At 34.7% G+C, this 22,754-nt stretch overlaps 1 protein-coding gene across 4 annotated transcripts in view; it reads left to right on the top strand.

The window, feature by feature from the left end:
* The window catches only part of LOC124641882 (octopamine receptor beta-2R), a 204,845-nt gene that overhangs the window by 140,798 nt on the left and 41,293 nt on the right, over positions 1–22,754 (top strand). For all 4 annotated transcript variants that reach the window (XM_047180132.1, XM_047180133.1, XM_047180131.1 and 1 more), the window contains one exon: positions 15,764–15,785. The gene's annotated coding sequence lies outside the window, so the exon portion shown is untranslated. The remainder of the gene's footprint in view (positions 1–15,763; positions 15,786–22,754) is intronic.

Raw genomic sequence — 22,754 nt, 5'->3', positions numbered from 1 at the left:
TTATAGAGGATTATTATTTCAACAGATGGAGTTGTGTATTTTCCGTAATTCACCATATTTTAACACGCAGTGTAATTTTTCGATAGACATTTCAATAGTGTTTGTCAGTTTGCCGTGCCACATCAAAATCCAACTATAATTATTACCTTGATGAAAAGAAAATTAATAGTCCTCAGCCAAATTTAAAACGGTGCCATCTAAATTATTTTTTGAACATTATGTCAAAAATGATGACCTTAGTGGAACAATTAATTATCATTTAAAGTTACAGATGGAGTTCATATCAGGATTTTTTCATAAACATAGTTTAGCTTATCTTCCACTAATGTGGTGGCCTTAAAACAAATTACTTTGAGTGAGTAGTATTAAGTAGACCTTAATTATTTTTTCTGGTGCAAAATATGTAAACTTAATCCTAGAAGAAATGAGGATCTATCTCTCGCAAGCGCTGGTAAGCGTGAGGTAGGTAATGTAGGATTCTGTAGCTTTAAAAACAAGCCCAGATACAAAGTCCAGATAAGAAATGGGAGCTTTCTCTATTTAATACCATACACACTTAAAATGCTTTATGCGTCTGAAACCGTACAAATTACGCGCCGCATACCAGAGACATGCTTACTTTCAACTTCTGATCGCATATACACTGTTCACGATTACGAACAGTCTCAGTAAGACCCGAGCCAAGTCTAAAAACCCTAAAAAACACCTTTTATATAAAACTACGTTTGATGTCATTTAATCACAAAGACAGAATTGTTCTCTGTTGCAAATCCTATCCACCTATATCCTATCCTAATCCAGAATGCATTGCAGGTGTGCATTGCACAAAAACCAATGGTATCCTATTCGAGAAGTCAAAAGAGTTGACCTGCCAACGTCAGCTTCTGCGCTAAGCAAGTGTTCTTAATAGTACCATCAGAATTACATTCATCGAATGAGGTGAATAAATTTTCAGAAACCACAATAACAGTAAGAGCCAAAGCGTATTATCGCTTCATAGAGCTCTGATTGGCCCCAGGTGACCAAGTCAGGTCTGATTTGTTCGTTCATCAGATCTTTGAAAGTGTTTCGGTGGATACTTACTGTCGTCCTGTTTACGTGTGACACAAAATATGGTATATAAACGTCCTCCGCAAGAGCGAAATTTTCCCGGTGTGCGTTAATGACGCACAGTATACAACACTTATGTTTCTTTTGATTTGCTGGCTCCACCAAGAAATGACAAATTGCGAGCGTACATTCTGAAAATCTTGGCAAAACTGCAGGTTTCAAGTACGAACACATGAAGTGGACTCTCACAGATACGTAGGTACATTTTGCCTATTCGTGAACTAATGCAAACATTTCGGTGGAGTCCCGGCTTAGGCCTCCCCCACATTAGGCGTGCGCGATCCTCGGGCGTGTGAGTAGCGCGGGCGCCGCGCGTGCGTCGCGACCGCGTTGCGTGAGCGTCGCGTTTTGCTGCCCTGCGGCATTTGCAGCGCGCTCGCGGCGCGCACGCGCCGCTCTCCTTGACGTTTAACTGCTAAGGCGTTTAGCGGGCGGCGGGGATAGCGGGCGAAGGGGTAAGAACGCAACTCGAGCGCCGCGTGCTCGCCGCGAGCGCGTCGCTTGCACTCTTCACACATGCCGCAGGGCAGCAAATCGCGACGTTCACGCAGCGCGCTCGCGACGCCCGCGCTACTCACACGCCCGAGGATCGCGCACGCCTAATGTGGGGTCAGCCTTACGATAGTATAGGCCTGCTGATGATGATGACTCATTTTATCATCCATCCAGCTATTCCCCAACTATGTTGGTGTTGGCTTCCAGTCACCGAATCTGTTTGAGTACCAATATTTTGCTTGGAGCGACTACCTATCTACCTATCTTCAATCCAGTCGACTACACAAGACGATATCCATGGTAAGTCTGACAGACTTTCTGGCTTCTGATTAGTCGCAGCAGCTGCAAAAAATGTACAAATGACAGCTTTGTCAGACTCAAAGCATGTAGACATAGATCATAGCTGTTTCCTGTGAAAATTACTTACGCACCATACGTAATAATTTTCCAAATTGGCTGAACAACGTCACAAACTTTACTTCTTTTGTTTAGATAAATGGTCACATCCACAACACAACCTTGATCAATGCATCTATGCGACTGCTAAGTGCTAATCCTAATTATACTGTCACGTGAAAGAATGCACCTACGGGATAAAGTAGTATTTTGAAGATTCTATATTGCCCACGCAGACGAAGTTGCGGGCAACAGCTAGTTTTTAAAATAATTTTGTTGTGTACAAAACATTACAACAATTTGTCTTTTATTATTATTTAAATAAAAATTACACCTTTATTCACACCACAAAATAATAAATAAACACACAATACATAAAAATAAACACTAATTCAAACTCGCAATAAATAAATTGAGGTAAAAAAATCTTTAAAAACAAGCTTTTATTTAAATGCGCTAAAAATAAAAAAATAATCTTTTACTGTAACTTTACTGATTTATGTTTTAAAAGCTTGTCGCGACATTTAAGTACTCGTGTTTACTTTCTTAGTAAAATCGCGACAAGCTTTTAAAACATAAATCAGTAAAGTTACAGTAAAAGATTATTTTTTTATTTTTAGCGCATTTAAATAAAAGCTTGTTTTTAAAGATTTTTTTACCTCAATTTATTTTATACTTTTTAGTTTTGATTTGGTAAAGTGCACTTTATTTTACTTGCCTGTCATTGGATACCCATATGGATGGGATTGAAAAAAAAAGGTTATTCACCATTTTGTAGCGGCGGCCATCTTGGATTTTTATTTCGTAAAGTGCAATGTGTTCTACTAGTCAATCCCTTTCATTTGATACCCATATTGTATAGGTACTTTAAAAATAACTAGTCCGCCATCTTGTATATTTAGCCATGTTGGGTTTAGGATGACGTCACATAGCTTAACATGCATTGTCATCCAAACTAAACATGTATGCAAAATTGCAGCTCAATCGGTTGAGGGCAAGTGCCTTAAAATTGAGTTGTAAAATTCCACCCGAACACACATAGTTACATACATACATACATACATACATACATACATTGCAAGTTAAATAAAAGCTTGTAAAAAAGCTTGTAATAAAAGCTTGTAAAAAGCTTGTAATAAAATGACAAACACCCTTTTCACAATTCGTTAAAAATAATAACAATTTCAAGCATTTGGGTATAAATATCACACTTCTGTTTACAAAGTACACAATGTATTTATAATCTAGGCTTGACATTATAATAATATACACGAAATATGCGCGTCATCTGACAGTCATTTGTTATTTTGGCTCGATCGCAAGCTCGCTGGCGGTGACAACTGTGTATCACGTTAAGGTACCTTTTGGTATGAAGCTACCCACTGCAACCACCGACCGCACGAGCAGCGACTGCCAGAAATTGGTCGAAATCTGGGGTCATTTGCAGGAAATCGATCGATATCTGAGGCCGCCTGCACCTGTTACTGCCGCTTCGATCAATAAACGATTCGATGTAAATACATAATATTGTAGCTGCCACATGCGCGGTCGGCAGTTGCTGTCGGCAGCTCGCTACTAAAACGTACCTTTAGAATGAGGATTATGATGTCCAAATATAGTTAGTATGAAACATAAATTATTTAAATGAATCAATCTGCGTAGAATCGTAATTCGTTTATTAGTTGTAGCGGAAGATTATTCTAATGGATTAGTTAATGCGTTTTTATTTAGGTGCCAAATGTTTCCTGAACTTCCACCGGCATCCTGAGAATACTATTCGCTTTAGCTAAATAAAAAGAATTCTTTGTCCTTGCTCAAGCCCTAGAATGTTTATGTACCAAACATTTAAATTGGTTTAGTAGTTCTGGCATATAAGCTGGACAAACAGATAGGGTTACTTTCACATTTATAACATTACAAAAGATTGTTTTAAAGTGGTACAATTTGTCAAAATATTTTGTGCTCGTTTTTTCTTTGTACATAAAAACAAAAATAAACTGTCGTCCATATAAAATGTTCTCAAGGGACGTATCGTGCGCCATGTCAGATTGCGAAGCTATTATCTACCAGCTATTTCCCTTCAATTTAGTCAATTACGCAAATTGACGTTGGGTTTAAGTCAACCCGGCTTTTTTCTTTCAAAATAATAATGATTTATTGGGGATTACATTGTGCCTACGGTGTTATTATGTCTACTTAGTTTTAAAGCTGAAGAATTTGTTTGGTGGTTTTAGGAACTGTTCCGCTTTAAAAAAAAAAATCTTTTAGTGTTTTAGAAAGTCTATTTGTCGAGGAAGACTATTTTTAAGTGTGTGGGCGAAATAGTTAAAACATAAAGCGGGTGAAACTGCGTTTGAGAATTAGTTTTCTATGATGTTAGTGATTATTTTCCTCTTCTCGTCTCTTCTCACGATCGCACACAAAACTAAAGTAATATCGAAAAAGTTAACTTTAAAGTTTACCTTTTAATGATATTTTAGTTCTTTCTACTTCTCAACCGGTTTTAGAAACATTAATTATTTATCTTCAAAAATCCAAAAAATCCAGGACAATAATTCATCACCTTCTCAAACTTCCAATTCTAAATTCTATCTACCCAATGAAGGAGAATGTTCTGCTCAATTAAATTGGGTGAACCAGTTACCCAGCGGTTGCAAATTGAAGGAGATTGTACAATTTGTCCCCTAGCTGTTTCATTGCTATTCAAGACCTCTTAACATAGAAACTAGTCCCAATTACGTCTGTATTGAACTTTGGATACTCGAAATGGTTCCGACTAATCGGAATTAAAGCAATTTACGACTAAATTAAGCTCCGTTAAACTCGCTTTACCCGGCTAAGCTATGGATGCATACAAAACTTTGAACTTCAAAAGTAAATTCTTGTACTTGTAATGTTTCGGTGTCTTTGAAAATAGTCATCTCCAGAGCATTTTCCCAACTACACATATATGGGTCAGCTTCTAGTCTCAGCGGATGCAGCTTAGTACCAGTGTTTTACAAGGAGCTGCTGCCTATTAGACCTCCTCAACCTAGTTACCCGGGCAACCCAGTACCCATTGGTAAGACTGGTTGTCTTTGAAAATAGTAATCATTAATTATAATCATCAAACTGGATGCAGTGTCTAGTCTAACAGAATGCAGCTGTTTAATAAGGAGCGACTGCCTATCTGACCTCCTCAACCCATTTACCTAAAACAATTCGATGTCATTCGAGTAATAAAACTTAGTAGATACTAAAATAGGTCCTGTAGACCTTCCAAGAAAGTAAGGTTTGGCAAAATAAAGAATAAGAATAAATAAATAAATAAATAAAATAGGGATGGACGTGAAACATTGACAGTTCATTTAACTATCACAATATTATATTGTTGCTGTTGCCAATTCAATTCAATACAAAAAATGTTATACAATTACCTAAATAACAATAACAACAGAACCACATAATAAAGAACAGAATCACCTTACAACAAAAATACATTTTCTCGTCCCAAACATATCATCTCCATTTTTGATTAAAAACCCCTGTAACATCATTTGCAAATGACATAACGTGCTCTTACGTGCGGCCGTAAAACCCTTCAAGTCGAGATTATCCTTAAAGTAACGTGTCCCTACTAATATTAGGTATTCGAATATGTCCGTCTATCTGTGAGGCTTTTTATGGTAAATCATCAAAGGACTTCTCCGGCTGTGGGTTAGCAGCGTGAGGGAGTGTCAGGCTCTTACTCACTTAAACTCATCATGTTCCTTCTTAAGCCCTTTATATGCTAGGGCCGCGGTATCTCTTTCGAACAATCCCCTAGCCCCGGTATCTGTGAGGCTTCCAAAAGCGATTCGAATGAAATTAGGTCATCATCTGCTTAGCCTTTTCTCATATGAATGTTAAAATCTGGCCAACTTTTAGTTTGAAGTTGCGAAAGTAAAACTCAATCGGGGGGTTAAAAATGTTTTAAGGGAAACTAGTAACTGGAGATAAAATTTGATTAAAAAATAACTCGTATACATCTTAGATGCTCATTTTAGTCCAAATGCGCGACGAAATATCCTTAAAAAAACGAGTGAAACTGGGAAAAAAGTTAGTACAATATAATCTTAAGGCAGATGTCATGAAAGCAGGAGCGTAAAAACCAATTTTTCTCCATATATTACTGACATATCATTCGTATTCTTGATAGGTACATTTTTATTTGGTCCGTACGCGCGGAGTTCTTTAATAATCCGCTTTAGGGTACGTTTATGGTGTATGAGAGGAGCGAGCATGGAATTATAATATTTTTTATAATACCATTGTGGCTGTATATTACTTTGCAGTCACAATGAAGATGTATTATTTATTGAATTTCTTTTGTCTATACATATATACCTAATGAAATTAATTCAAAGTTCCACACTAGTCCATGCAATAGATTTTCTATTTTATTTTCTATCTTTCCTTCTACCCTATTTATCTTCTTTCTACGGAAATCGAAACTGCTGAACGAGGAGGCCTACTTTCAGCAATAGAGGTCCTATGGCCGAGATGACATAGGTAACGAAAAATAATTATTGAATTAATCTACCGATCGCCCTCATTTACCACTAGAACCCCAATCTAATCGCCAGTCTATTTGAGGCATTCGTCCTTCTGACTGTCAATGCACGAAATGGAGAGAAATATGCCAATAGGAACGCCATAGATATCCCTTCAATATGCTAGTCCGGTTTTTCATTAAAGTAATCCCTAAATTCGGGATTTCTGTTTTATTATTATTATTAATCCTGAATGGAAGGTTCTCGTCTATAAATATGGATGTTTTAAATAAGAAGCCAAGTTTTTGTCAATGGTTTGCGTTTGAATACGATTTGTGAAATTGTGTGGAAGTAAATGGATTAACTTGTTACTTTGGTGGATTCAATACACGTGATGGCAGAGGGTAAGTTAAGTCCCCACAGAAATATCTTCTATAACTTGCTATACTTAGTTATAAATAGTTATAAAAATTGGACGGTCTGAAGTCAACCATTTGATATGCGCAATAATGTTTTGTTCATTCATTTCAACTAGGTATACGAACGGCAATCTTCTATGAAGATCTTCGATGATAATGTAGTTTCCATTGATTTTCAACACCTCAGCTTAAGACTAACAGACTTTAATCATTATAAGTATCTGCGTAGGTATTCTGTCTGCACTGTCGTTGTAGAAGCCACTAAAGTTAACGTGAAAATTGAGCAGCCACGCCTAAAGTGTGACGTCAGCCTGATTTTTATCTGATTAACCTACTTATTTAGGATTTACTGAATTGACATTTGTACTGCTATCTATTTTTATGAGGGTCAATGGCGAAAATTGCAAAGTCACCTTCATCTACCAAGCCTTTTCCCAACTATGTTTGGGTCAGCTAGTAGCCTGCCGGGTCTGCGGGATTGTTCGAAAGAGTTACCGCGGCCCTGGTACATAAAAGGCTTAAGAAGGAACATGATGGGTTTTAGTCAGTAAGAGTCTGACACTCCCTCACGTGGCCAACCCACAGAGGGAAAAGTCATTTGATGATTTCCAATAAAAATAAAATAGTCTATTAGTTCATGTGCAACACTATTGGGAAATGGCCATATGATGATAGATCAATTGTGAAATGTATCTTAGTTCACACTGAAAGTCGTAAATCATCCAATAATAATATTGTCTGTTCAAAAATTGTTGAAGATATAATTAGATGTTTTGATCGTTTTCACATCGTCATCTTATTTTTAAGTGGATTTGAAAAGACAGGTGATTTTTATTACATTGCTACTTTTGTCTTGGATGCCCTTTTATTTTGTGTTTTTTAAGTCAACATGTTTATGAAAATTATCCTATTTTTGAATTTCGTGAATGTCATTACATTATATGTAGATGAGTAGGTACACTGTAATCAAAATGTAATAAAAATATAGATAGTCTTAGAGGTCAGATCAGAAGTGGTACTTGAAAATGAATAATACACGTCTATAAACATTTAACCTGGTAAGGTTTACTTCTTACAAAGGATTTAGCAGAAGCCAACTTTGAATAGCAAATACAATATCGATAATTCATTTATTATAAGATCATGGTGTGACATCTTCAACGTCCGTCATCCTTCTATCAGTCATAACTTCTTCTATACCAGCCCGATCAGTCCAGGTTGGTAGCAAGGAGGATTCATATCTAACAATAGATTTAAACACAACAACCCTTTGCAAGCATTTACACTTTCATAAAAAACTCATCCGCCTGACCTAGCTCTTTTTAGTAAAAATACTGCCACACTGGCGATAAAAATATTCAACCCGTGTGATTTTTAAAATGTCACCACCACTAAAAATGAAATGGCGCACTCTTATATTGTGAGCAGATATTATAAAAAAAAAACACGTAAAAAGACAACGAACCTTTTCACACACGTTTCGCGGAGACCTCTCCCGAAATTGGCTGAATGCAAAAATACTTTTGCGCGCCGAAATAGGTAAACAGAAAAACAAAGGTCGGCAAAATGGCGGGAAATAGCACATTGTTCTGTATGTAGCAATTAAAGTTTGTGAAATGGCTTTCGTTTACGGAAAATGCAGGGTTTTAGTAATACTGCGTTTAATTGTGAAGCATGTTTTAATTAAAGGATCATGAAACATGTTGGGGATTTTAAGTGCTTGTAAAATGATAAAACATTGAGTTTTGTTTGAGATTATCTGTTAGAACTAGCTGCTACTAGCGGTTTCATCCATTTCCTACGGAACTTCTCCGCACATGTGGATAAAAAGTTACCTTCTATCTTACAAAAAGGAATGTTTGTTTACCGCTTACTTACTTTTGTTGTTATCTTCCATTTCCTGCCTCTACCTAATTTAATATCGCATGGATTTGGTCACAAAAAATATTTAGTTACATAAAAAGTATTACTTATCTCGCCCTTATTTTTATGATCTTTTTGTTCGTAAGTAATTAAAGATTTCACAATGAAACAATGGAATTTGGTTTATATAAACCTTAAAAGATAATGAAATCGTAACAGGAATCCCTACAGTGCTATAAATAAAGTTAAACTAAATTGAATTTGAAGACATCTAATTTATAGGTGAATGAAGTTAATTTCAACATTTGTACGGCTTTTTAGATACTGATACTACTTTTCAACAACAAAAACCTTGAAATAATGTTTGCTTTGTATATGCTTTGTATATAATGGATATCATCTTTACTATTATCATAAAGCTGAAGAAACGGTTTGTTTACTTGAACACATCTCAGAAACGTAGACTGATTTGATAAAATCCTTTCAATGTTAGATAGCTTATAGGGAAAAAAGCTATAGGCTACGATTTATCCGGGTGCGTGTAGTACTTCCTATGAAACGCGGGTGAAATCACTGGCCGAAGCTATGTTTTTTATAATATCAAGAAATCTTAGGATTTAAAACCATAAGTCACTCCTAACTAATTACCTACTCATCATTCCACCAAAATGCTCATACAATTGAAATAATCCTCCACATTTGTCACTTCAAAAGAGCTTCAAAAACAACCCCGCTCATTGCTTAACACATCAAGACAAATTACAACAAAAGCGTGTAAAATTAAAGCAGGAACAATTGATCATACGAACCACGTACGCCAACGAAAACTGTCAAGGGATAGGTTAACATTCATTGTTTTTCGCCTCCCAAGTGACTACCGAGGCTGTTTTGTTAAGCGATGTTCAGACTTGACGTTTCAACTTACGCGTTATCACTTAAACGTGGACATATCTATGTAGACTAATATTATAAAGAGGACACATTTGATTGTTTGTTTGACACGGAGAGGATCCGAAACTACTTGACCAATTCGAAAAATGCTTTCACAGTTGGGAAGCTACATTATTACCGGTGAACATAGGTCTATATTTTATTCGGGTACGGGCATTAGTTCCCATGGGACACTAGTAAAACCGCGGGAATATGGCTAGTTTTAAATAGACCACAAAGCTAGAGGCTTAGGTATTGTAATATCGTTCGTTAGACCCAACCTAAGAGTAGGGAGCTACAGCTGTCTGTGGATGAAGATATCACGATGGTACTTAGGTAGAAGGTAAGCAACGTCGTCAATGTATTTATTACCTATGATATTATTTAGTTTTAGTATGCGCTGAGCTACTACTGAAAAACACAGAACGTTTTTGAAAAGTTCTGATCTGCGCTGGTAGGCCTTATTCTTCTCTCAAAATTCGTCACAGTTATCTGAGCAAGCCTTTCGCAAACTTGCTACCGTGTACGGAGCCTAATAATGGTACAAACGACCAACTTTAGCGGGTGCCAAGGGAATATTTATCAAGGAAATGTGCCGCTACCCTGTCATTACCGGGCGGTTGCTTCTACGTTGTTGTATTTTTATTACCGTACAGCGGAAGATAGTGGGTGTTTGGCAAAATTATGCGAGACGGTTATTTTGTGATATTGTCACTGGTGCTGTCTTTTGTTTTCCTAATGCAAGGCCGTATTGATTTTTGCGTATATCTGTTCTATTTCTTTGAGTTATTTCATAACTATTAGGAGTAGAGGTACGGACTTTTTAATCTGTGAAAATAGAGCATAGATATAATATACGCACACGCCCAAAAAATGACATCACAAGGTGTGACACCTTATTCAAATGTTGTGAAAATACATAATCTGATTTTCATTAGCAAATAGAATACTCGTTTTGGGTTTATTCTCAATCTTTTAATTAATTTAATAAAGATTTTATTATTATACTCATCACTTCTAGTCTCATTTGGTAATTACGCCTGTTAACTCATAAATTGTGCCAAACTTTCTAGGCAGGGGTGTCAAAATTTATACCTACGTTATAAGAAACAACATTATTAACTAAATAAATTTTGATTATATGTATTCCTTTCTGTTTATTACATACGGTATTGTATTTCTCTTTCATTCGAATTTAAGGCTTATGTGTTTGTATTTTTAGGTTCAAATCTAATCTGAGGGCACGGCAGTGCCCCAGCCAAGACTCGAGCAAAGCGGGCACGGCCGTACCATCTTTTCTCGAAGCGTTTCGCGGCTATTTCAGCCCCCTGTATCTTCCATGTGAACAAAGCTAGGAGTTTAGGTTTTCGATGACCAAGAGTAACTATTAGAACAAGCTCAGTCTCAAAATTACAAGACATTTGAATAAATAGTTTACGAGTTATGAGCGATCGAAGTTACACGATTTTGTCACTGACTCACTGACCGATCATCAAAAGTCTAAGGTACTTCTAGCAAACTGAGAACCTTCAAATTTGGCACCAACACAGGTTATCAGCTACATATAAAGGGAAAATTATAAAAACCTTAAAACTTAATAAAAAAATCGGAAACAAATTTATATTTGCGGTTTTTCAAGAACATTGTGTATGAATTTTGACTGCATTGATAACTTTGTTATTTATTTACGTACAAAATGTATTTGTTTTATTGTTACGTAGTGTGGTATATTGTTATTATGTATTAAATATACATACATATGAATAAAAAAGCTAGGTTAAAATGAAATGAATAATGATAAAATCTTTCATATTAATGCAGTGCGATAAATACTGCATGCTCGCTCGATAGATGGCGTTGTCCTGGTCTAAATCGCGCTATGGTTTCGTTACATAGCATAGTATAAGTAGTACTTAAAAAAAAAATCATGTGATAGCGCCATCTACCTCTGAAATAAATCTCTTTTATTCTAAAAGATATTCGATTAAAAAATTCGACAATTTCGAAATTTTTTAGTTTATTTTTAAAAAATGTTGTTTACGTGCTACTTTCGGTGTACATATTTAGTTAGTTGCATGTAAGTTAATTTAATTTGTTAAATACTTAGAGAAGAAAGAGACCTACAAAAAATAAATTAGATCCCACCAAAAACATTAAATGTAAAAAAAAGCCAATCCTCTACGCAATCCCTCCACCGTAAAAAGTTTTGAGATCGCATAGAAGCCAAGTCCTGTTCAACTTTATTTGTAATAATAAATCAATATTTTGTGACTATATCAATAGTTTTGTTCACATTACAATAATATTGTCTTGGCCATGAGCACAAGTTAAAAGCCGCTCCATGAAATAATGTGTAAATACCATTGAATTGATAAATTCTATATGGACATGATTTTACGATTGGACTGATTGGAATTTGAGATCACCATGGACTAAACATGCGCCATAGTACATGTGCAGTTCATTGATGTTGGATGATACTGACTGTCGGTCATTTAGTAACAATTGAATAAACTAAAAGTATTTAATTCTGTGATATCAAACTTCATGTTTGACTTTCACCTCTCCAAGATATGCTGTATTATATTTGTAGTTTATTGTGCTCATGGCCAAGTCAATATTATTGTAAAGTGAACGAAACTATAGATATAGTCACAAAATATTGATTTATTATTACAAATAAAGTTGAACAGGACTTGGCTTCTATGCGATCTCAAAACTTTTTACGGTGGAGGGATTGCGTAGAGGATTGGCTTTTTTTTACATTTAATGTTTTTGGTGGGATAGTCTTTTTCAAAATAATATTTGGGTTCTTTCGTAATGTGTTTTGAATACAATTATGAAATATGTTATCGTAATTTAGTATGAGTAACAGTTTTAATATAACTAATCCTGTTAATTTTCTCATTAAAAATGTGTTATCAATTTCAAATAGATATATTAATACGTTGCTTGATTTCCTACTAATTTTGTAGTAAATAATTATTCTTTCTCAACAAAAAAAGCCTTAATCCCATCGTTATTTTTGTACAAATAATAAATAGTCTTTCCGTCAACGCTTTAAATGTTAATCTTGGCTCGCAGGCAGCGTCCCAAATTCCCAGTTCATTAAACAAATGAAAGGACGGAATCAGAGCATTGATTTTAGAACTCTTCAAAACGGAACCCTCAGTTTGGGAAACAATAGCAATATTTATTGGTCTGTCATTATATCAGGACCAAAGGGCCGGGTTTGCGTGCGGTTTGATGAATGCGGGAAATAGGGGCCGTCAGATATCAAATTTATTTACATTGTACCAAAGTTTTGGTCGTATCATGGTCTTTGTTCGACGTTCCTTGCTTATGGAATAATAATGAACTAACAGATAGTTGTCAGCTAATATTTGAGTTGTTTGATTAATCGGTTTAGGAAATCGATATGGCACTACTAAAGCGGTGTTTTCTAACATAAGATAGGATTACAGCGATTTAACACCAACGGCTTTTCCGCTCAGTTATTTAAGCGCGACACACCATGCCAGTTGTCATCACTTTTTGTAACCTGAAAATAACCTTTGTATATAAGAAAATACAGTCCAGCCAACCGTATTTTTAGCACATTTTGAAGATTGAATTATATCAAGATACTTTAAATAACAGAGAAGACGAAATCAATTCTATAGATTTTAAATCTGCCAAAAAGATTAATATTGCTCTTTGGAAAATTCAATCAAATATCAGTGCACGTATCGAAAGACTTTTGCTTGAGGCCTCAATATTCCGCTACAGAATGTAAGACGTCTTATCGTATGGCATCGTTCAGGAGATAGGAAATACCCTTCCGTCTGTCTCTCAGAAATCGAATTGAATAGCAAAATATAGCCTAGGGGTTAGAATTCATGATTTCTGATTTTGAGGATAAGCGTGGGGTCTTAGTTGAAAGAACGTATGTACGTTTTAAGAGTGCTCATGTGCATTGTTAGAGTTCCCGTATATTGCAGTTGCCCGATGGTTAGCTTTTTTTTAAGTACATCTTGACCCCGATCTTAACAGTCGTACTAATAGCTAAATCTTTGTCATTTGCGTACTATCGTTCATCTACATACTGATTAATAAGCCTAAGCAAACTATCTGCCGACTAAAAGTTTACAGTTTGCGGATACTCCTAGGGTTCTTTCTGTTAGGTGCGGTTGCTTTGCGTTTATCGTTCATATTTTTTCATAAAAATCTGCAACCGTGCATCTTAAAGAGTGGTTGCCGTACCAACTCCAAACGTAAAATTTAAAAGAACCCTTGTTAAAAACAGGATTTAAAATGGGCGCTCTGATAAAAATGATAATGGGTTTTGCCGTGAGAACCTCTGACACTCGTCGTTTTTATATATATAGGCATAAAAAACAGGGGTGGTACTAAAACAAAACGTTATTATATTTTGCCACCCTTCAAAAACATATTGGCAGGCTTTTAAGCTTTGCTAAGCGGTTTACAAGGAAAAAATGGGGTATTTTAATTTTTTACGCACTCAGCGAATTACACGCTTTTTTACTAAATAAATATTTTTCCATTGTTTTTAAGGAAAATTACGCCTATGTAGCGTTTGAAAGATAAAATTATATTATCTATTGAAACGTTCAGATTTTTAGGTAATGCTACACGTTCTTACACATTCGGTTTAATTTTATGTAGTAGATCCGCTACGATTGAAGATTGTCCTACACTACTTTTTTATTCCAACAATCCTTTATCTTAGGTACATCAATTATTTCTTGCACTAAAATTACTAGACACTCTTCAATTTTAATTAATTCAGTTGAAACAGTCGCTATTCACATATCACCTATTACTAAATCAAATTAAACCCACAATGCTGAATACAAATTGGGATCATATTCGTATCAATACCGAACTTACAAATTGGCAATTGGAATACATTTTGTGTGTAGGGTCGTTTCTAGATCATTCCAAAGCTTTGACGGGCTGGTATTGTGTCCTCTCTTTGTACCGTATCAACTAATTATAATTACATTAAAAGCAAACAACAATATATTATGCTACAGAAAGTATGTTCAGAAGTTCCACTAGTTATTATTTTTACTAGTACAGACGCCAGCAGAATAAAAGTCAATCGATTATTAAGCTTCCACTATTATGATAAGGTTGAAAATCCATTGAAGTTTGACAGATTCGGGTAGGTTGATGTGCTGTCAGTAGAAATATGTATTCTTTTTGTTTAATAACGAAAACACTCAGTGTTATATACATGGTATGATGAAACAATACCTTCGTTAAAGTAAGTAGTCAGAGTTTTTTAAACAAGTAGAATAATTAAAAAGTTTCTTACCAAAAAACCTTTATCATACTTCTGCAGATATTTCTGTTCAGGTAACCCAAACCTTCCTATTTAATTTACAATCGATTCTTTGACGTATAGAATGTAGGGTTGTCTAAATTTCACTTTGTTATTTTGTTCATACCCTCCTCAGATTTAATTAGTTAATTAACAAAATTGTTTAACATGGGTCTTTACGAAATTTGGAGAAGCTATTTTTAAAGCAAATTGATTTTAACAATCGCTTTACGTAAGATTACGTAATATTTAGTTAGTCGGTACAAGTTAAATATCGGATAAATCACTTTAAACTTAGGTATATTATTTTTATGTTCTTTTTTTAATTGTTTCTTTTAATATTGAAATATGCTTCCCGGGGTAACTGCTTCCTGCACCCGGTAAAGATGACTTTTGGTCTTTCTCAGGCTTTAGAAAGCACCAAATGACATTTAAATTGGTTTAGCAATATAAAACTGACTACCTTGAGATGACTGTTGTCACACTAAATTATAGAAGAATAGAATAGAAGTTTATTGATTCCAGTATTACAGCAAATGGAAAAAAAAACTTAAGTTCGAAAATGTTAGAAAGCGTATATGTTTTTTTTTTGTATAATATTCCAAGAGTATAGTTGCCTTTTCAAACTTATGTAGGTAACAACCCTAAATTATAATAATGCAACTAAAATCATGTAACCATTATAATAATCCAATTATTATCTATTGTTTCAGATTTTGGATGTGAAGCGGAAAGGTTAGTTAATAACTTAATTATATTTTGCTAATGAGGTGATGTTGTCACTATGGATAAATTAACCACGGAATATACATAAAATTTACGTAAACTGGGAGTCAAAACACCAAGTTTCAGATGCCAGAATTTTTGTTCATAAGCGCAACCAGTCTTACCAAGGGGTATCGGGTTGCCCGGGTAACTGGGTTAGATAGACAGTCGCTCCTTGTAAAACACTGGTACTCACCTGCATATGGTTAGACTGCAAGCCGACCCTAACATAATTAGAAAAAAGCTAGGCAGATGATGATTGTTGATTTGTGCAAAAATGAACGATAGTAAGTATGCAACAAGAACAAGAATAACAAAACCAAGAGTGTTTTTAAAATTCTGTGCTTGTTACCAAATAGCTCTATTCACTACCATGTTGTGGTTATTTGTAAAAGTAATTAAATTCTTTTCCGTCTGCAATTGATAGGTTTCATCAAAACAGATATTAAATAATTTAATTGACTAGCACATGTTTGTTTTATCGTTGTTTTTTAAACATTCACTTTTAAAACATAAAATGTTATCTACATAATATTTACTTATCATCAGTTTGGTTTACATGATGGTCCCAATTTAATTGCAATCGAGTGTACGTCATAGTGTACAGATCTTGTCAGATTCTGTGACCATAATTTGGAACTAAACAAGTTTATTGACATAAATGGATAATATTATAACTTAATAAGAAAGAACCACGAAACAAAGTGAAGCGTAATTTGCTTAGAATTAACGCGATAATGGATAATAGATGGGAACACAAAAGAAGATAGTTTGGTTTAAAAGTCAACTCGCACGAATTTACTGGCACCAACAAAACTGCGAATCGCGATTTTTTTTACGTACCTTGATACTTACTGGTAATTGTCAAACGTTTAGGTACCGCTCATACAACATCCAACAGCATGAAAGCGAAAACAGCAAAATATCTTGCCAGTGTAAAAATAACATAGTATCAGGCGCCTTTTCCAAACATTTTCTTTGAAAGTCGGTCTGACCAATCCTAAGATTAACGGTATCCAAAAAATATATCTTTTTATTACCTTTTATATCTTGATTTCATCTTTCTGCCCACAACACGTGCTATTTTCGGCTTCACCTGTTTATAGGGAAAATATTTATAAGTATACTCTTTTCATATTATATTTTGAGGCTACTTAGAGACAAGAAAAATTCTGAGCACGCACAAATACCTCCAAGCTAGGTGCTTTCACCAATAACTTTTGGGTTAACGTACAAAAATTGTTCAGAAACTACGGCGTACGTGCAAAATATTTATTTTATATTAAGTATTACTTTTTGAACTCTGGCGTCGTAGAAGTTTGTAATTTTTCAAGCATGAGCTGCACCGATATTGCTTAGATTTTAGAAATATTTTTGCTACAAATTACAATTATAATATGCCCGTAATATCATGAAAAGGAAATCAACATGGTTTTTAATTCTGGAGAAATATTTCTCAAAGTATATACTAGTACTACTACCTATATAGGTAGTAAGTAAGTATTGTATTAGGAATTAAAATAATTTCCAAAAAGAGTTTTCCATAATAACCAAGACAACAACAAAATAACAACCCTAAGCCCAACAATATACGATCCAAAATCCACCACTATCCTAGCACATCGAAGTCCATACATTTTTCTGACATCTCATTAATGCTGGCTATAATGTTCTTAGGTTGCGACAACCGCAGTGCCACAGGAGGTTGCTAACACATGTAGCTTGCAGTGATGGTGACCACAGAATGCGGTTTCTGTTCGATGCAAGACACTTGTATTAGGATCGAGATAGCTTTTATGTTCTTAGCTTTAGTTAAACTGCGAAGCGAGTTGCGAAGGAAGAAGCTTAGAGGCTAATTTCAATTTTATTTAAACCCAATTTCACCTTTATATAGTGTCACTTTTAAAACAAACGAAAATTCCTGCAAGGTAGCAAAGCGGTTGTAAAAAAATAATTAGATGTCACGGCTGCCGTTAAAGTATGAAAAGAGCTTTTACTTTGTTTGAAGCTAAGATTTACGATACTGTAAGTTCATTAAAATTATAAACTGTTGTGTAGGTAAATCGAAATTTTGATGTGCTTGTGCATATTTTTACGTATTGTGTATTGCTTTTATATCAGAGACTATTACAAAATTACTGAAATTATAGACAGTGACTTATGCCCTGGAATATATTGTGTAGTTGAAAGCTTACTTATGTACGACTCAACGGACTAGCATATTCTGAGAAAAAAGAGCCCCTAAAAAGAAAGATTAAAAAAATATTATAATCTATCCATTTACAGAAACCGAAAAAAATGTATGAGCCATATAAGCATTGACTTTCAAGATACATTAAGCTTAAAGTATATAGCACGTTTGTATGCAACGAGCTCTAACATTCATTCAGAAGCAGAGTAATCGTGAGTCGGATTGAGCGTGTACAATTTATTATCGCCACAAACACTGCTAACCGCCCTGGCATGTGACAGCCTGACGAATTATTTTGGTTTACTCTGGAATACTGGAGCAAAAGCGATCTAAAGCCTCGCTTGCAAGGTACGACTAAATATGCGAGTGGTACAATGATAAAATAAATTCTTTCAATCTTTCTCTGGTAAAGGTTTTCACACTTAAAAAGCCATTACAGGGTTTTTACATCAGCAGATTTTTCGCTCAGTTTTTTACTCGTGACACATTCAGAATCAGAAATATTTATTTGTGAAACATAGGTACAGTGCCCATTCCTATCGACAAAAACTATCGCTTGGTTTTACCTACATGACATCGCTTGGACTGGTTGTCAATTGTTTACTGCCCCTTACGATCCGCTCCGAAAAATCCGCTAGTGTAAATCCTGTAAATCTTGGTTGAGCTTTTAGAAAGTGACATCGTAATTTGACAGCAAGATTGAACCCATATTTTGAAAACTGGGTTGCTCCCGGGCGCAAATTAGCACTTCCGGCAATATTTTTTTTACGTAAAGAAATATGTATTTTCATTCCCTTATTGCACCCTATTTATCACTTACTTATGATGTATACATACAGTTAAAACAGTGTTGAAAAGAACGAGTGCTTTTCATTGCACCGACCAGAGCCATCATGTAACATTCCATAGAGGAACGAACGCAAAGAGCTCGACATGGAATAGGTGATTGTCTATTGATTAAGCTGCTTCAATGACCAGTAGATAAAGAAGTAACAGGACAAGGATTGTTGTCTATGGGAATGGGGACAGTTGGTGGAAAGTCCTTGTTTGTGGAAATGTATTGTCCTTACTTTGTTAGATGCCTTAGAATTTTCTAGTATCACATAGTGGTTGGTTGGTAGGTTATGAACGATGTTATCTTTAGAAATACCTGCGGGACAAGGATACATATTTTCGCATTTGATAGTCGAGTTCTTTAGGAAGATAAAAAGGTTTTTAGAAGGCTATATAAAGTTAGGATCTTAGGAAATCTAATATAAATTTATTTTTGATACCTATTTCAAATGAATGAAAACTTTTAATAGGAAGAAGTGTAGTGTTGTTAAATAGATTTTATTCAAGAAAAATTTAACCCAACATAAATTAATTTTGACAGATTTTCACAAAGGTAGGTAACCTACAGCAAGTTCGATAAATAACAAGCTAAACAACCAGATAAATTATTTTATAGACAGTTTCAGTACATATTTGCCTTCACTATCCACATAACCGTGAACCGTTAAATTGGATTACATATTACATTAAACAAATTATTTTTTTTTATTTAGTACGAAACTGATCTTCAAGAAATCTTTTGCAAGTACACAACTTAGGTTATTTAAAGCGGACTGAAAGATATTATAAGTCCGTTTCTGAAAAATAAAACGAAATTCTTTTAAGAATTCAGTTTATAATAGGATTGTTATATAACTGGCAACAGACTGATTTTGTAATAGAATAGACAGATTTCCAAACATTTTGATCAATTCTTATTGATGGAAATTGACAGCTGTCTATACAAATGCCAAATGATGTAATATACGTCTAAAAGGAGAATGGCAGATTTCGTACCGCATATTTTTGTCGTTGTTCAGTTATAGAATTTGTACCAATTATTAAGGCAACTAAGCCATTTATTTTCATGTTAGTGTAGTATTTTTAGAACTCCGGATTAATTAATTATACCAATTAAAAGATTGAAGTAATTAAACGTAATATAATCTTAAACTAAACGCAACTAAACGTAGTTCTGTTTTTAGAAGTTGCCATTTGTAAACTATCACGAGGCTCGAAATGATAACCAATTATTTAAACATAGAAATAACAGTAAATATAATAAACCAATTACATATTATACCTTAAAATGAATAATTATTGCATACTATCTTAATAATTAACAATTTAATTATATAAATTATTTTCATCATCAATGTTTTTATTTTGTATTGGCAATTATTTTATTGACAGGTAACGGATATCTTTCAGAGTCTAGTCTCTGTCTGTCAGTGTCTGTTCAGTTCTTTACTGTTGTTTTGGATTGTGGTTTGTTACTGCATCTGAGCAATTTAAGCAAATTATCTGGTCATTTTTACGTTGAGTCGAGGAACTGCTCCTCCGTACTCTATCTGTTGATAGTACTTTCGCGAAAGGACGCTTTATCCGATGAGAGTGAAGATATCGTCAATACTATTCGGCTGTGGACATATCCTAGAGATGTAAGTAGTTTTCAAATAACATTTTGCGTACGAGTGTGCCAGTTACGAAGTGAGAACTTTTACGTGTTAAAAAGTAGACTCACCATATAAACTACACGATTTCATACTAAAATAATATGAATGTACCTAAAACTAATCTTAACATTATTTGAAAAAATAACAAACATTGTTGTGTTTGTACATTAACAAACATATAAGTGATCTCTTACATGTATTGTTTACTTGCCTAACTTGGTTTGTGTAACACTGTTAAAATAGTTATTTAAAGCAATGTTGAATCATACTCAAAATCACTTAAATATTTTCCAGATAACACCTGCTGACCATGTTTGCCGCACGGAACAAATGTTTGAATGATCTGCAAGTAGTTGTTCTGGGTCTGGGTATTTCTGCACATGAGTTTCTATGTTGATGAAATAATACTAAGAATAGATTAAATAATTATAAGAACAATAAAATAGATGTGTATTCCTACAAAAACAAAGTTGTTTTATTGTACCACACTCGAAACCCGAGAACTTGACCATTATCAAACTGTTGCAGTCCGCTGCTGGACAGGTATCTCCTAAATGCACTCTACTGAGTGGGTACGATCCTTATCTATCTATTTACCTAATTGTACGTACCTACCTAAAACCCACCCAAGATTAAGAGACAAGCTAGGTAGAACATTTATTTTATCATTACCATAACAATGTTTATGTACCTAGCTAAAACAACTTACATGGGTACACTGTAGTACATAACCTTAAAAAACAAAACTGGTTATAACTTTTACTTCCCAAGTTCTAAAAATCTAAGAATTTACAAAGGGCTTGCCTATCATATTACCCACCAATTATAACCCATAACAATGTTTATGTACCTAGCTAAAACAACTTATATGGGTATACTGTGGTACATAACCTTAAAAAACAAAACTGGTTATAACTTTTACTTCCCAAGTTCTAAAAATCTAAGAATTTACAAAGGGCTTGTCTATCATATTACCCATCAATTAAAACAAAAAATATCCCAAAACACGAAATTTTATTAGCGGTACGAAAGTCCCATACAAGCCTGCCATTCGCCTTTTAGTTTTATTCACAGTATAATGTTCGTACATTAACAATTTCTATTATTTTTGTAAAATACAAACATTTTAGCCGAAGAACCGATAACCGTTGGGGTAAACGAGTTCTAGAGTGGAGACCACGCCTCGGCAAACGTAGTGTAGGACGTCCTCAGGCACGGTGGAGTGATGACTTGCGCAGGACGGCTGGCAGGAGCTGGATGCGAGAAGCCGAAAATCGATCTCAGTGGCGTGCACTTGGAGAGGCCTATGTCCAGCAGTGGACTGCGATAGGCTGATGATAATGATGATGATGACAAAATATTCAACATTTTGCTAAACCGACTATCATCACCTAAAAAGTAGGTACTTTTCAAGACGGCGCGGCGGTCGCAAGAACGTCAATCCCATCTAGCACACAACTACAATTTGTAACATTCCTTCAAACAAATACATCTATGAAGCCGTCAGATTGTCAATTACAATAATTCCATGTCAGTACTAAATTCATAGCTTTCTCAGCCTTATAATTGTCCAATTACGACCATCAATTTGTCCAATTCGTAAAGTTTATGACTCCCGCTGGCCATTAACTTTATGGTATGGCCAGTGTCGTGTAAATAGCTATACAAACTCCTTGCTTTACACCGTAATGTAAAACCTACAAAAAATATTCCGCCAGTATTATTTATGAAGTAAAATATTTATTTAAAAATTGCAGGTGACATTTTCCAGTAAGTGACTGTTTAATGCATGACTGCACAAAAATTACATGCATAGCAAAAAGCTTTTTCATATAGTCATAAATTATGTTTTAATATAAGAATCTTTTGAAAGATTCAACGTCGTAATAATTTATTGCAGTGTGTCCACAAACTTTCAATAAAGTCGACGTTGGTTAATTAATAAGAAAATGGAACGTTTCGGAGGCATAATTAATTTATTCGCAGCGTACATTAAAATAAGATTCTTTTGGTGTCGCATTTAAATATAATACGAAAAAGATCAATGGCTATATTTGGCAGCAAAATAAACAGTTTCGAAAATAATATACCTAAGTTTAAATACGAAAACTTATACCATCAAGTCCATTAAATGTAAAGACAGAATCAAAATCTATTTTACAGTAATCAAAAAAGTTTTCTTGCAACGCAGTGTAAAAACTATTTTCCACTCCAACAATTTTATAGACAGGCGAAGATTTATGACCTTTATGAGACTGC

Source organism: Helicoverpa zea, chromosome 23, assembly GCF_022581195.2.
Source record: "Helicoverpa zea isolate HzStark_Cry1AcR chromosome 23, ilHelZeax1.1, whole genome shotgun sequence".
In the NCBI taxonomy this organism is placed as follows: domain Eukaryota; kingdom Metazoa; phylum Arthropoda; class Insecta; order Lepidoptera; family Noctuidae; genus Helicoverpa; species Helicoverpa zea.
Note: the sequence above shows the minus strand (reverse complement) of the source record. Positions and strands in the feature narration are given on the sequence as shown.